The 11,226-nt window shown below is 41.3% G+C and overlaps 1 pseudogene; it reads left to right on the forward strand.

The window, feature by feature from the left end:
• Positions 1-10,360, forward strand: part of LOC101616322 — a 32,821-nt pseudogene extending 22,461 nt beyond the window's left edge.
• Positions 10,361-11,226: the final 866 nt, after the last annotated feature.

Consider the following 11,226-nt stretch of genomic DNA (forward strand, 5'->3'; position numbering starts at 1 on the left):
AAAATACCTTTAATAGCATTCAGACAATACTGAGTTAATCAACCTTCATATCCAGGTGGTGAGGTTGTCTGCTCTCAGTCAGGATGCCCACAGCTCTCTGATATGGTGGAAATTACATCAACTGTGAAAAATGGACATGCTGTGACGCTCCTTATTCATTTATTGCACACTGACGGAGCTAAAGGGAAGATTATGTACCTCTCACCAACTAACCTGTCAATCTGAAGATCAAAAAACAAAAAGATCTCTTTCTCCTTCACTACATTAAGCTTCTGTGATCTCCTGGTTCAGGAAGCTCTATATATTACTTGATCAGTGCATTATCGTTTGGTACCAAACATTCCAAGATAATCTCTTGTGCTTCCTGATAATCATGACAGCGGGCTACAGGATGCATAACAAAATTGCTATCCCGCTAAGGCATCATTTTATTGACACCATTGACGTAGACTCAGTTATCTGAAAAACTACCTAGAACAGAAAATCTGCTTGACATTGTGCCTGCGATATTCGAAGTTTGGTGGCCAATTAAAAGATACACATATTCATAAGGTTTTCATTCTTAATTTCTAAAGTGTTGCCGCACGTGTGTGTGGTGTGACGTGTGCGTCACCCCTGTGCCCATCCGTGCTGAGGGAAGCTGTGGCAGCTGCCGCAGACTGGTGGGCACACTTTTCCATCACTCTTCCACCCAGGTTTGTTTTTTGGCTTTTGGAGGCAGGGTCTCACTCTACCTCAGGCTGACCTGAACTTCACTATGGAGTCTCAGGGTGGCCTCGAACTCACAGCGATCTTCCCACCTTTGCTGCCCGAGTGCTGGGATTAAAGGCGTGTGTCACCACGTCCAGCCTCCAGTTTTGTTTTGAGCTGGAGTCTCTTTACCGATTCCTGAGCTTGTGGGGACTCTGACAATTCTAAGATCACTGCTCCCCTGCAGGACTGGAGCCACAGGTATATGTCCCCACACCCAGCTGTTTAAGGTTCAAACTCTGGTCGTTATCAGGCCCCCTCAAGCCTTCTTGTTTCCACAGGAAGCTCATCTATTCTAACTGCTGATCCATCTCTCCAGCTTGTGATCAAATATTTTATAGGTAAAAGTTATTTAAAATAAATCTTTCTGAAGCAGTTACAGAATATTAACATTTTACATGAGAATAGAAAGTTTACTAAATACCTCCACTGAACTCCAGTAGGGCAAACATGGCTTGGGTGAGACGGACACAGCAGGGGCAATGAAAGTGAAAAAGGGCACATCAAGTCAAATTACACTGTGTCCCCCAAGCCAGTATTCTCCTGAATGTATAATACACAGTTCAGAGTTTACTTATTTATTTGAAAGAGAGTAGAGTGAAGGAGAGAGAGAGAAAGACAAAGAAAAATAAAGAGCACTCCAGGGGCCTCTAGCTGATGCAAATGAACTCCAGACACATGAGCCACTCTGTAAATCTGGCTTTTCATGGGTAATGGGAAATAGAATCCAAGCTTCCATGCTTTTCAAGCAAGCAGCTTTAACCCCTGACCTATCTTTCTAGCCCTCTCTGTTTTAATATATGTTATCATTTATAGGATGCAGAAATTGCTTAAATATAAATTTTGTCCTTCTCAGAAATTCACAGTTGATAAATAAAGTGATGGAAAGGAAGGCTACTTTTTTTTTGTAAATTCATTGGTTATTTTGTGGGGGAATAAAAGATGAGAAGATAGAATTGGGACCCTGTGGCTACTATCTCACTTAATAAATATTAATTCTTTCTTACATGGATATCAGGGTGTTTGATTAAGTATTCATCAGTCCAAGTATAAAGAAGGAATCATTCATAGCATTAATTATTTTAGTGTTGCTAGGAAAAGCTTCTACTGTTGCATTCTTTTCACTGAATTCCAAGGTCAAACAGGCTCATTTACATAATTTTTGTTTATTTGTTTTACTGTGTTTTGTTTTGTGTCGCAGTGCTGAGGGTCGATCCAATAACCTCACACATGTTACACCATACTCCGTACTCTCAACCACATGTCATTTTCTTCATAGATTCAGTTAATCTATTTGCCCACTGAACCAGGCATATTTGGACTATGGTTTGTCTATTGAATCCCTTTGACGATTTTTTTTTGCTAGCCTTTTTTTTTACATGGATGCAACTTCCCCTCTCCTTCCCTCCCTTTTTCTCTCTCATTTATACTAAAGATTACTATAATCCATTGTGCCATTATCTTTATAATCCTCATTATGAAATACATGAAAAAGAACTAATAAGAGGATTATTTATCTTTTCTTCTTGTGTTCCTCAGGTTTGTGTCTAAGGGAGAAGGGTTCATGCACAAGACAGTCTGGATGTGACAGCTGAAGGAGAGAAGCCACATATTCCCAGGTGTTTGATGTGACCTCACATGAGCAAGCCTGAATTCAAGGCGAATAGAAGAAGGAGGCAGAAGATGACTTTCTTTGTGCTGAACTTGTGGAGTCAAATCTCCAGATGGCCAAGGAAAGGCTCAGGCAGATGAATAATAACAATAAATGTTTATAGTCACACTAATAAGGCTGCATTCTGCTGAATGCACCAGAGGAGCTCAGCTAAGATTCCAAGAATTCAAGAACAGACCAAAAAAAAAAAAAAACAAAAAAAAACACTCAACCATCCACTAACATGGGAAGTTAATTCTTCACTCTACAATTTGTGCCCAGGCATGACTCACACCTATGACTGGGAGAGGAAACACGTGAGCTGTTGCCCGTTACTTCTGACAGATTCTTTTTGTTTGTCTGTTTGTTTGTTTTACAAGGTAGGGTTTTCAACCCTGCTTCACAATGGTGCATTTCAGCAGCACCTGGAGCAGGCTTAACTTTATACAGTCGCCTTGCGGGTCCTCCATACAGGGATTTCTACTGTGTTTTACGCTGCTGCATCTCAGCAACTCCTGGAACGGTGTGCCCTTCATGACCTCCTTCCCTGCATTCCCCACACTTCCAAAACCAGCACCCATGAGAAGCATAGCACATTTGTAAGCCCACGAGGAAATGAAGCTTGACCTTGAACCACAGGGTAGCTTTTCACCAGTCTTCTTTCGAGCCGCCTCCTTTTAAAAGAATCTGTGCTCTTGTTAGCTTGAGCCTTCTGTGTGTGGGTTTTGTCCTCAGGCATCTTTTCTATAGTCCTAATTGGCCAACCCTTAATGGTGGTGATTTCCCTTAACAATTGCAGTTAGGTAACATGAAATCAGTCTCTCCATCTTCAAACTTGCTTAATTTTTTTTTTCTGTGATAAATTGTATGTTTTATATCTTTCTATGTTACACCTTCTTTCAAGCACATAAGTTCATTACTTTTAAATATAACTTTGCTCAAATTCTCAGGGCATTGGTGGGACACAACCAGTCTTTTCAGTAGTAGCCCAGTTCCAACCATTGCCCTTTAAAGGTTTATAAAGGAAGCCTTCACAGTCTGAAATTCTCCTTACACTTAGCATTTTCAAACTCAGAAGAATATCTCACAAAGCTCTGCCTATAGCACTGTAAGACTTCTCCTGTCCAAAGTACCAAGTACTTTTACATTTTTCCTACAAACACATTCCAAAAGACTAAAACTCACACGGTCAGATTCATCATAGAAATGACCCCACTCCCTGTGCTATTTTTTTCATTGTAGTTACTTTTTCATTGCTTTAATAAACACCCAACCAAAACCAGCTTATAGGAGGAAAAGGGCTATTTCAGGCTTATAGATTCCAGGGGAAGCTCCAACATGTAGGAAGAAACTGGTTCATTTCAGCATCCATCCACAGGAGAAAGAGAGAGAGAGAGAAAGAGAGAGGACAATGCCAATAAAGCACAAACAGCCAGAGCTCAAAATTTTCCTTTGACACACCTAGTAGGGCCGAACTTGAGATCTAAACCCAGTTACATACCAATAGCAAGGGTTTGCCTACTAGAAATTTAAGTATAAAGCTTAATCTTAACAAAAAGTACCTGAATCTATGGGGCCTTTCATTGTCAAACGACTATAAAGACCTTGCCATCAACTGAGCTGGCAACTGTTTTTTGCCTGTGTCCTGAAAACACAGTTGAATTAAAGTAACGGACTGTTGTGTTTGGCAGAGGCAATGAGAGTAGGTTCAGATCCTGGACACAGAGACCTCAAGATTCAGCTGCAATTTCTTAAGAGATTATCACCATTGAGTACAGGGCAGCTGCTCCACTTTGGGATAATAGCAGGAGTAATGATTCATTTGAAAGGTGGTATCTTGGAGGAAGAAACCCAAAGTATTGATCCTCAAGGTTGGCTTTATTGCCCCCTGGATTAACAAGTTTGACAGTCTACGTGGTACTAGTTTTGTAAGTCTAACAGATGCGCAAATAGAGCCATGCAATGCAACCACAGACAGTGGGAAGTCAGAGCTGCAGTCTCTTCATAAACAGCCTGTTAGGCTATGCCACAGCATAGCCTGTGACTATGAGCCAAGTGTTGCTATGGAGATCCCAGGATTTGGGAGATGTCAAAACTATGGTACAGCTGCCAAGAAATGCTGCTCACTCTGGCTGGGGTAGATCTATCCCTAAAACAATCATCCAAGGCTGGAGGGGAAGAACTTACAGGCCAAAGATAATCTTTGTGGATTCCTGATGCTGGACATAGAGCTGCAAGATTTGCTTTTTTTGCCTTGCTTGCTTTTGAATTTGCTTGGGTCCAATTGTTTATTGCTTTGCCTAGTTCTTCCTTTTCCAAATAGTGATGCTTACTCTTGCTATTAGGTGTTGGAAATATGTAATTTGAGTTCCATTTTAACAAGTTGCACAGGCTAGAGACTCTCTTGAGTCTCAGATGAGACTGTGGACTTTCACTCCAAGACTCCACCAGCCAAGGATTAAGTATGAGGCTTAATCATAAACACATGAGAATATAGGGGATATTTTACACTGAAGGTACCACAGATGGGAATTTGGAAAAGCTATGGGGCCTTTGGGATGTAGAGTCTTACTGGAGCAGGTATGTCACTGGCAGTGGACCTTGAGGAGATTTAGCATAGCTTGTCAGTGTAGGCTCAGCTCACTCTTTTTACCATTTATTTCTGTCATCACCTTTTAAGCAAAGATCTCCTTTCAATATTTTGAAAATATTTAATTTATTTATTTGAGAAAGAGAGAGAGAGAGAGAGAGAAAGGGGCAGGTAGAAAGAGAGAATGGGCATGCCAGGGCCTCTAGCCACTGCAAAGAATGAACTCCAGATGCAGATGCCACCTTGTGAATCTGGCTTTATGTGAGCTCTGGGGAATCAAACCAGGGCCTTTCGGCTTTGCAGTCAAGCATGTTAACTTCTGAGCCATCTCTTCAGCCTGCAAAGATCACCTTTTTAAAGGGCAAATAGCAGTCTAGTCAAAAAGCTTAATCTTAGCCATATAGTTTCTGGTGATAATTTCTCTGTTCTAGATATTTTTCTTTTTTTAAAAAAAAATTTCACCATACATATTTATGGCTCATGATACTGCATTACATAAGGATGTTTTCATACAAGGAAGTGTATGTGGTGTGTGGATATTATCTTCATGTCCCCTACCGTCCTGTTCCTCCACCCTCCATATGCCCATTAGTTCATGATCCTCTAGACAGTTTTATTTCCAAATGCAGAATTTTAAAATTTAAATATGTGTGACTTTGTATGCAGCATAACTAGTACAGAGTACCTGCAGGAGTCACAACAACAGAGCACCAGTACCAGCACATACGTAGTATTTTACTATTGCATGTTTAAGTGACAAAATTTATCTGGGATAACCATGTAGGGAGAAGAGCAAAAATAACATGCACATTCAAAGAGTATGAGCAAGAAATCGCCCTGATAAGTGCCAAAATACGCTCTATATAACTACAAAATAAAAATTCTTACTAGGGTTCTGAAACTCAGAATTGACAGTGACTTAAGTAGAAGAAATTGAGAACTCAAAAAAGATACCATAGTGTGTATGAAAAAATGTTCGCTATGATAAATGTATTAAATAATCAAAAGGGGAATGACTAGTTTCATCATAGTCCTTAAATCATTAAAATAAAAGAAATAATCTTTGTTCTAAAATATTGGTAAAAAAAAAATATATCAGTGCTGGAGAAATGGCTTAGCAGTTAAGGGCTTGCCTGTGAAGCCTAAGGATCCCGGTTTGAGGCTCGGTTCCCCAGGTCCCATGTTAGCCAGATGCACAAGGGGGCACAAGTGTCTGGAGTTCGTTTGCAGTGGCTAGAGGCCCTGGTGTGCCCATTTTGTCTTTCTCTCTCTCTCTCTCTCTCTCTCTCTCTCTCTCTCTTGGCCTCATTCTCTCTCTGTCTGTCCCTCTCAAATAAATAAATAAAAGAATTTTTTTAAAAAAAATACCAAACATTCTCATCTTTACAGTTGAGTTCCTAAAAAAGAAATAAAATCCTTTCAGCACAGGAACATAACATCACATTTTTCAAACTGGAGCTCCAAGTAAGAAAACTCATCACAGACAGCTGACAATAGTGACCTGTAATAGAATCATTTGCACCTAAGTGACCCAAGGAACCCCAAGCTTAGATGATAATATACAAGGAGCGTTTCCTCACTCAAGTTCACATAATTGCCATACCTGAGGGGTGGGAGAAACCCAAATGTCAATCAAGTGTCCATCCTTGAATGAATCATCAAAGAAATATGCTCTATACATACAGCGGGATGATATTCGGCCTTAGAAGGTGAATGCTGTGGTCCGTGTTCCAGCATGGATGAGCAGTGAGGATAGTATGCCAAGGGAGATTAGGCCACTCACAGTAAGATGAACATTCTCGGGCTCCAGTTTACATGAGTATCTAACGTGATCAAATTCCCAGAAACAGAAAGTAGACTGGTGGTTGGTCCTGAGGGCTGGAAGTGAGGGAAAAAAAAAAAAAGAAATTTTTTAATGGACGAACTTTCAGGAAGTCTACTTAACGACGAGGTAAATTTGTCAAATGCTACTCAGCTACAGGCTGAAAAATAGTTTAGATGTTCGGAGTGCTAAGTTCGACTTTGGACGTGGCTCATTGCCACCAGCGAGCTGCGTCACTGCGGCGGCGGTGGTGATGGGTAGCAGGTGGTGGCTGCACCAGTGACTCCTCATGGAAGAGAATTTCAGGGCACCCTCTACTCCCCCACTCCCCTTGGCCCCCTTTTTGTTTTTCATCCCTCTGTCCCAGACAAGGGGATCCTGAAGTGGAAGCTGCTCAGTTCTTGGTGAAGGCTTTTCATTTTTACTCTCCACCCCATGCACCCATTAATATTCCTTTAAAGAGTCTTTATTGTCAAGCCAGCAAAGTGGAGAGCGCTCTCACAGGAAGCGGCGCTTCTCATGCCAGGGCTCCTTTGGTGGAGGGGCAAGGCGGAGTGCCTGGGCAAATTCCAGGGGAAAGACTCCCAGAATTGGATTCCTGAATGAAATAGCAGACTCCGCAGCAAACAACTCCGTGAATGAGAAGGAACCATGTGATGGCTCCTGAAGAGTTTGGCAAGCCTTGCCTTGAGCTCCTGGATGTGGTGGGGTGCCCACCCCATTCTTGAAAGGGTGCAGGCCGCTGACTGCTGATGAAGCCCCGAAGAACCAAGGCTTACTGTAAACGCAACCCACGGTTGGCAGAAAGTACACCAAATTTTGAAGGCCAGAGGCAGAGAGTCGGCAGGGACAGGAGTAACGCACAACATTCAAATGCCTGCCTCCTAATTTCCAAACTATGGCATGAATTTGAAAACCGAAGCAGAAATGCTGAATTTTAAGATAAGCCTGGAGGCCTGGAGAGATGGCTCGGTGGTTAAGGTGTTTACCTGCCAGATGTGCAAGGTGGTGCATGCTTTTGGAGTTCATTTACAGTGGTTGAAGGCCCTGGTGTGCCCATTCTCTCTTTCTGCCTATTTCGATCTCTCAAATAAATAAAATTAAAAACAAGATAAGCATGAAAATCCCGGTTTGCCTGAGATGGAAGAACAGCTAATACTAAGATCAAGATGCTGGGCAAGAAATCGTTCACTGGAGAATATGGCAAGCCTTATCTTATTCATGAGTCTCTTCCTCATAACTGCATCAAAACATTTTTGGAAAAGAAGAGCGAACAGCTCAAAAACATGGCAGGGCATGTGAAGCTCCCTTTTCAGGTAACAGAGACAGTAGTACCTAGGTTACACCATGGATGAGCTAAGTCCTTCATGGTCAGTACTTTTGCTAGAATGGGTTCCTAGATGTCAAGTTGGAAATTTTCAACAAGGATTCAGTAAATTGAAAAAACCACCATTGGCTTTCTCACAAAACTAGACTTGACAACAGATCAAAGATGATCAACCAAATCTGTCAGGCTGCAGAAAGAGATCTAGGAGTGTTGATTCCTGCCCCTGTGTTGCTCAAAGGGCGGGAAGTGGTGGTTTCTTTTTGGAGGAACATGGATAAGGACTCACTTGGAGGACTTGCTGGTATCTTTGGACAAATACCAGGTTGTGGAACTGGGACTGGCTCAGGGGTTATCCGGAGCAGATTTTTCCCCACCAAGGGACATTATCATTCAAATCAGGTCTTCACTGGCCTTGGGAGAACATTATGCCTCCCATACAATCATGGTTTGCAGAGATGTGCAAGTTTATGAAACCCAGATGGGCTTGAAGCTGGCTCAGTTGTTCCGAATAAATAAACATCAAGGATCAAAGCTCAGCCCCAGAAATCTATGATCCCTCCCTGCGCCCAACTGCCATAAATTCAGATACCACCCCTGGGACAGAGACCTCAGCTTGGTCTCACAATTCCACAATTTAGCAAGGGAAAGCAAGCTAAGACGAGCAAAAAGCCATCACTATCCAAGGAAGAGAACTATGTTAAACTCAATTAAAAAAAAAAAAAAAACTGTTGTGACAGGGTATCTGAATAGTAAAAATGCAAATGAGACCTCCAATAGTATGGGAGAACATGTTGCTTCTGAGCACTTCTTTCCAGAAGTGTCAAACAGAGTGGACACCTTGCCACGAGATAGAGGTGATAGAGACAGAGAGAAAGCAAGTGCTTTGATCAGTTTACTCAAGTGTCAATTTCCTCAGGCTCTCCTGAATGCTTTGGGCCAGTGCCCCAAGCTGGAGGTTGTCATCCTTCTAGCTTGCAGTTTGTGCCATTGTTTCACAGGTGGGGAGTATCTCAAAAGTAGCTCAACCACTGGAGAGTGTTTCCAAGTTCCCTCTCTTATTTTTGTCTGCAGCAGCTAGCTAAATTATAAGATAAAGATGGTTAGCTGCTCTCTCTCTCTCTCCTCTCTCTCTCTCTGCCTCTCTCTCTCAACTAAAAATAAAATAAAATAAAATAGAGCTTGAGAAGTTAAGGCACTACAAAGTCAAAGGACCCAAGTTCGCTTCTCCAGGATCCACATAAGCCAGATGCACAAGGTGGAGCAGGCATCTGGAGTTCACTTTACAGCAGCTGAAGGCCCTGGCGTGCCCTTTATGTCTCTTTTTCTCTCTCTCCATCTTTCTCTAAAATAAATAAACATTTTTTTATGTTTATTTATTTATTTGAAAGTGACAGAGAAAGAGGCAGAGAGAGAGAGATAATAGCACGCCAGGGCCTCCAGCCACTGCAAACAAACTCCAGGCACATGCACCCCCTTGTGCTTCTGGCTAACACGGGTCCTGGGGAATTGAGCCTCGAACCAGGGTCCTTAGGCTTCACAGGCAAGCACTTAACCACTAAGCCATCTCTCCAGCCCAATAAACATATTTTTTTTAAATAATGTTTATCTGAACTTTTTAAACAAAGCAAGGTCTTGATGCAGAAAATGGTCACAGAAATTGATCAGTGGAAACACTTCATGCTGAGTATTTTGGGAGGAAATGAACTGAGTATTTTATTCTCATTCCTCAAACTGGAGAAGGAACTATCGAAACAAATTAAGTAGGATCCACCCCCACATACTATATATAAATGGATTAAAGATAACACCTCCCCCAGACTTTATAAAGGAGTTGTGAACATCTTAATGACCAGCTTTCTACAGAATATTTCTAGTGAAGTTATACCATTCAACGATGAAAGATTCTTCCCAAGCTTCTGCCAAAGACGTTGGAGCAGGAAAATCACCTGCTTCTTTCTTTCAAGCCAGTGATGCAGAAAGTCCTTCATGATCCCATTTGTCTACAAGGCAGCTCCTTATGGGCTTTGCAAGTGCTCCATTCCAGCAGCAACTTCCCAAAGGCGGGTTCCTCCTTACTCTTTATATCGCTGTTGTTGTCGTTTACTTTCTGCAGCTTGGAAATTATCGACGAGGAAGCGTGCTTGCCTTGGAGAGGAGACATAATTCAAGTTTCCAGGAAAAGGCAAGGTTTTGTTACAGATAAATCAGTGGCTCACCTGACTGCTGAAGAAGAATTAGAGAAGTTGACTAAAAGAACCAGCCAAAGCCTTAAATTGTGCAAAACACTGCTGCTGTGGGTAATGCATCTATTTGATCTAACCACTGCAAAAATTCATGCAACTGTACCATTTTCATAGCATTTAAAGCAAAAGCGTGTCAGGAGGGATTTCCTTCTGCTTAAGGATTTTTTTTTTGTGAGCATAATGTCTTAATCATAAGCTACAGTCAAATATTTTGGAGTCTCTTCTGTGCTTAGATTAATATATTAGCAGCAAGCAGTAACTGCATCTTGAATTCTCGAGCAGAGGCAGTCTATTGCAAGGACACTTTGTACTATCAGATATCATGGGCTATTTTACATTAGGAAACTGAACTGCAACTTTGATGCCTGTAGAAATGCACTTTGTTCGGTAATACTTGAATCGTTGCAATATTTGGTTGTAAGAAAAATTCTTAACTGTAATTGATGTTTGTTACCATAACAGTATACTGCCTGTGTTTCTACTTCTAGCTATGATGTTTATATGTGAGATTTCAATATCCTTGAGCCTAGGCAAGTGCACACATCTCTTTACAAAAAAATATGATTGGTTTGCTTCCACAGAACTGATCAGTTATGAGAGATTGTTAATGTCTAAATGTGGTTATTGTGGTTGAGAAGCAAATGGTAAAGATTTGAATTGGTCCCTCTTATTATAATACTGAAATTGAGCTTATTCAATCATGGTCACACTCTGATATAGTCTCTTTCATTAAACAGTGTGATACCTGAAGAAAATAGTTATGATGGTAAATTTTGGTACTTGTTAATCAAAATCTTTTTAAGGATGAGAGAAAAAAAAATGAGTGTGAGAACAGTAGAAGTG

Source organism: Jaculus jaculus, chromosome 7 (assembly GCF_020740685.1).
Source record: "Jaculus jaculus isolate mJacJac1 chromosome 7, mJacJac1.mat.Y.cur, whole genome shotgun sequence".
In the NCBI taxonomy this organism is placed as follows: domain Eukaryota; kingdom Metazoa; phylum Chordata; class Mammalia; order Rodentia; family Dipodidae; genus Jaculus; species Jaculus jaculus.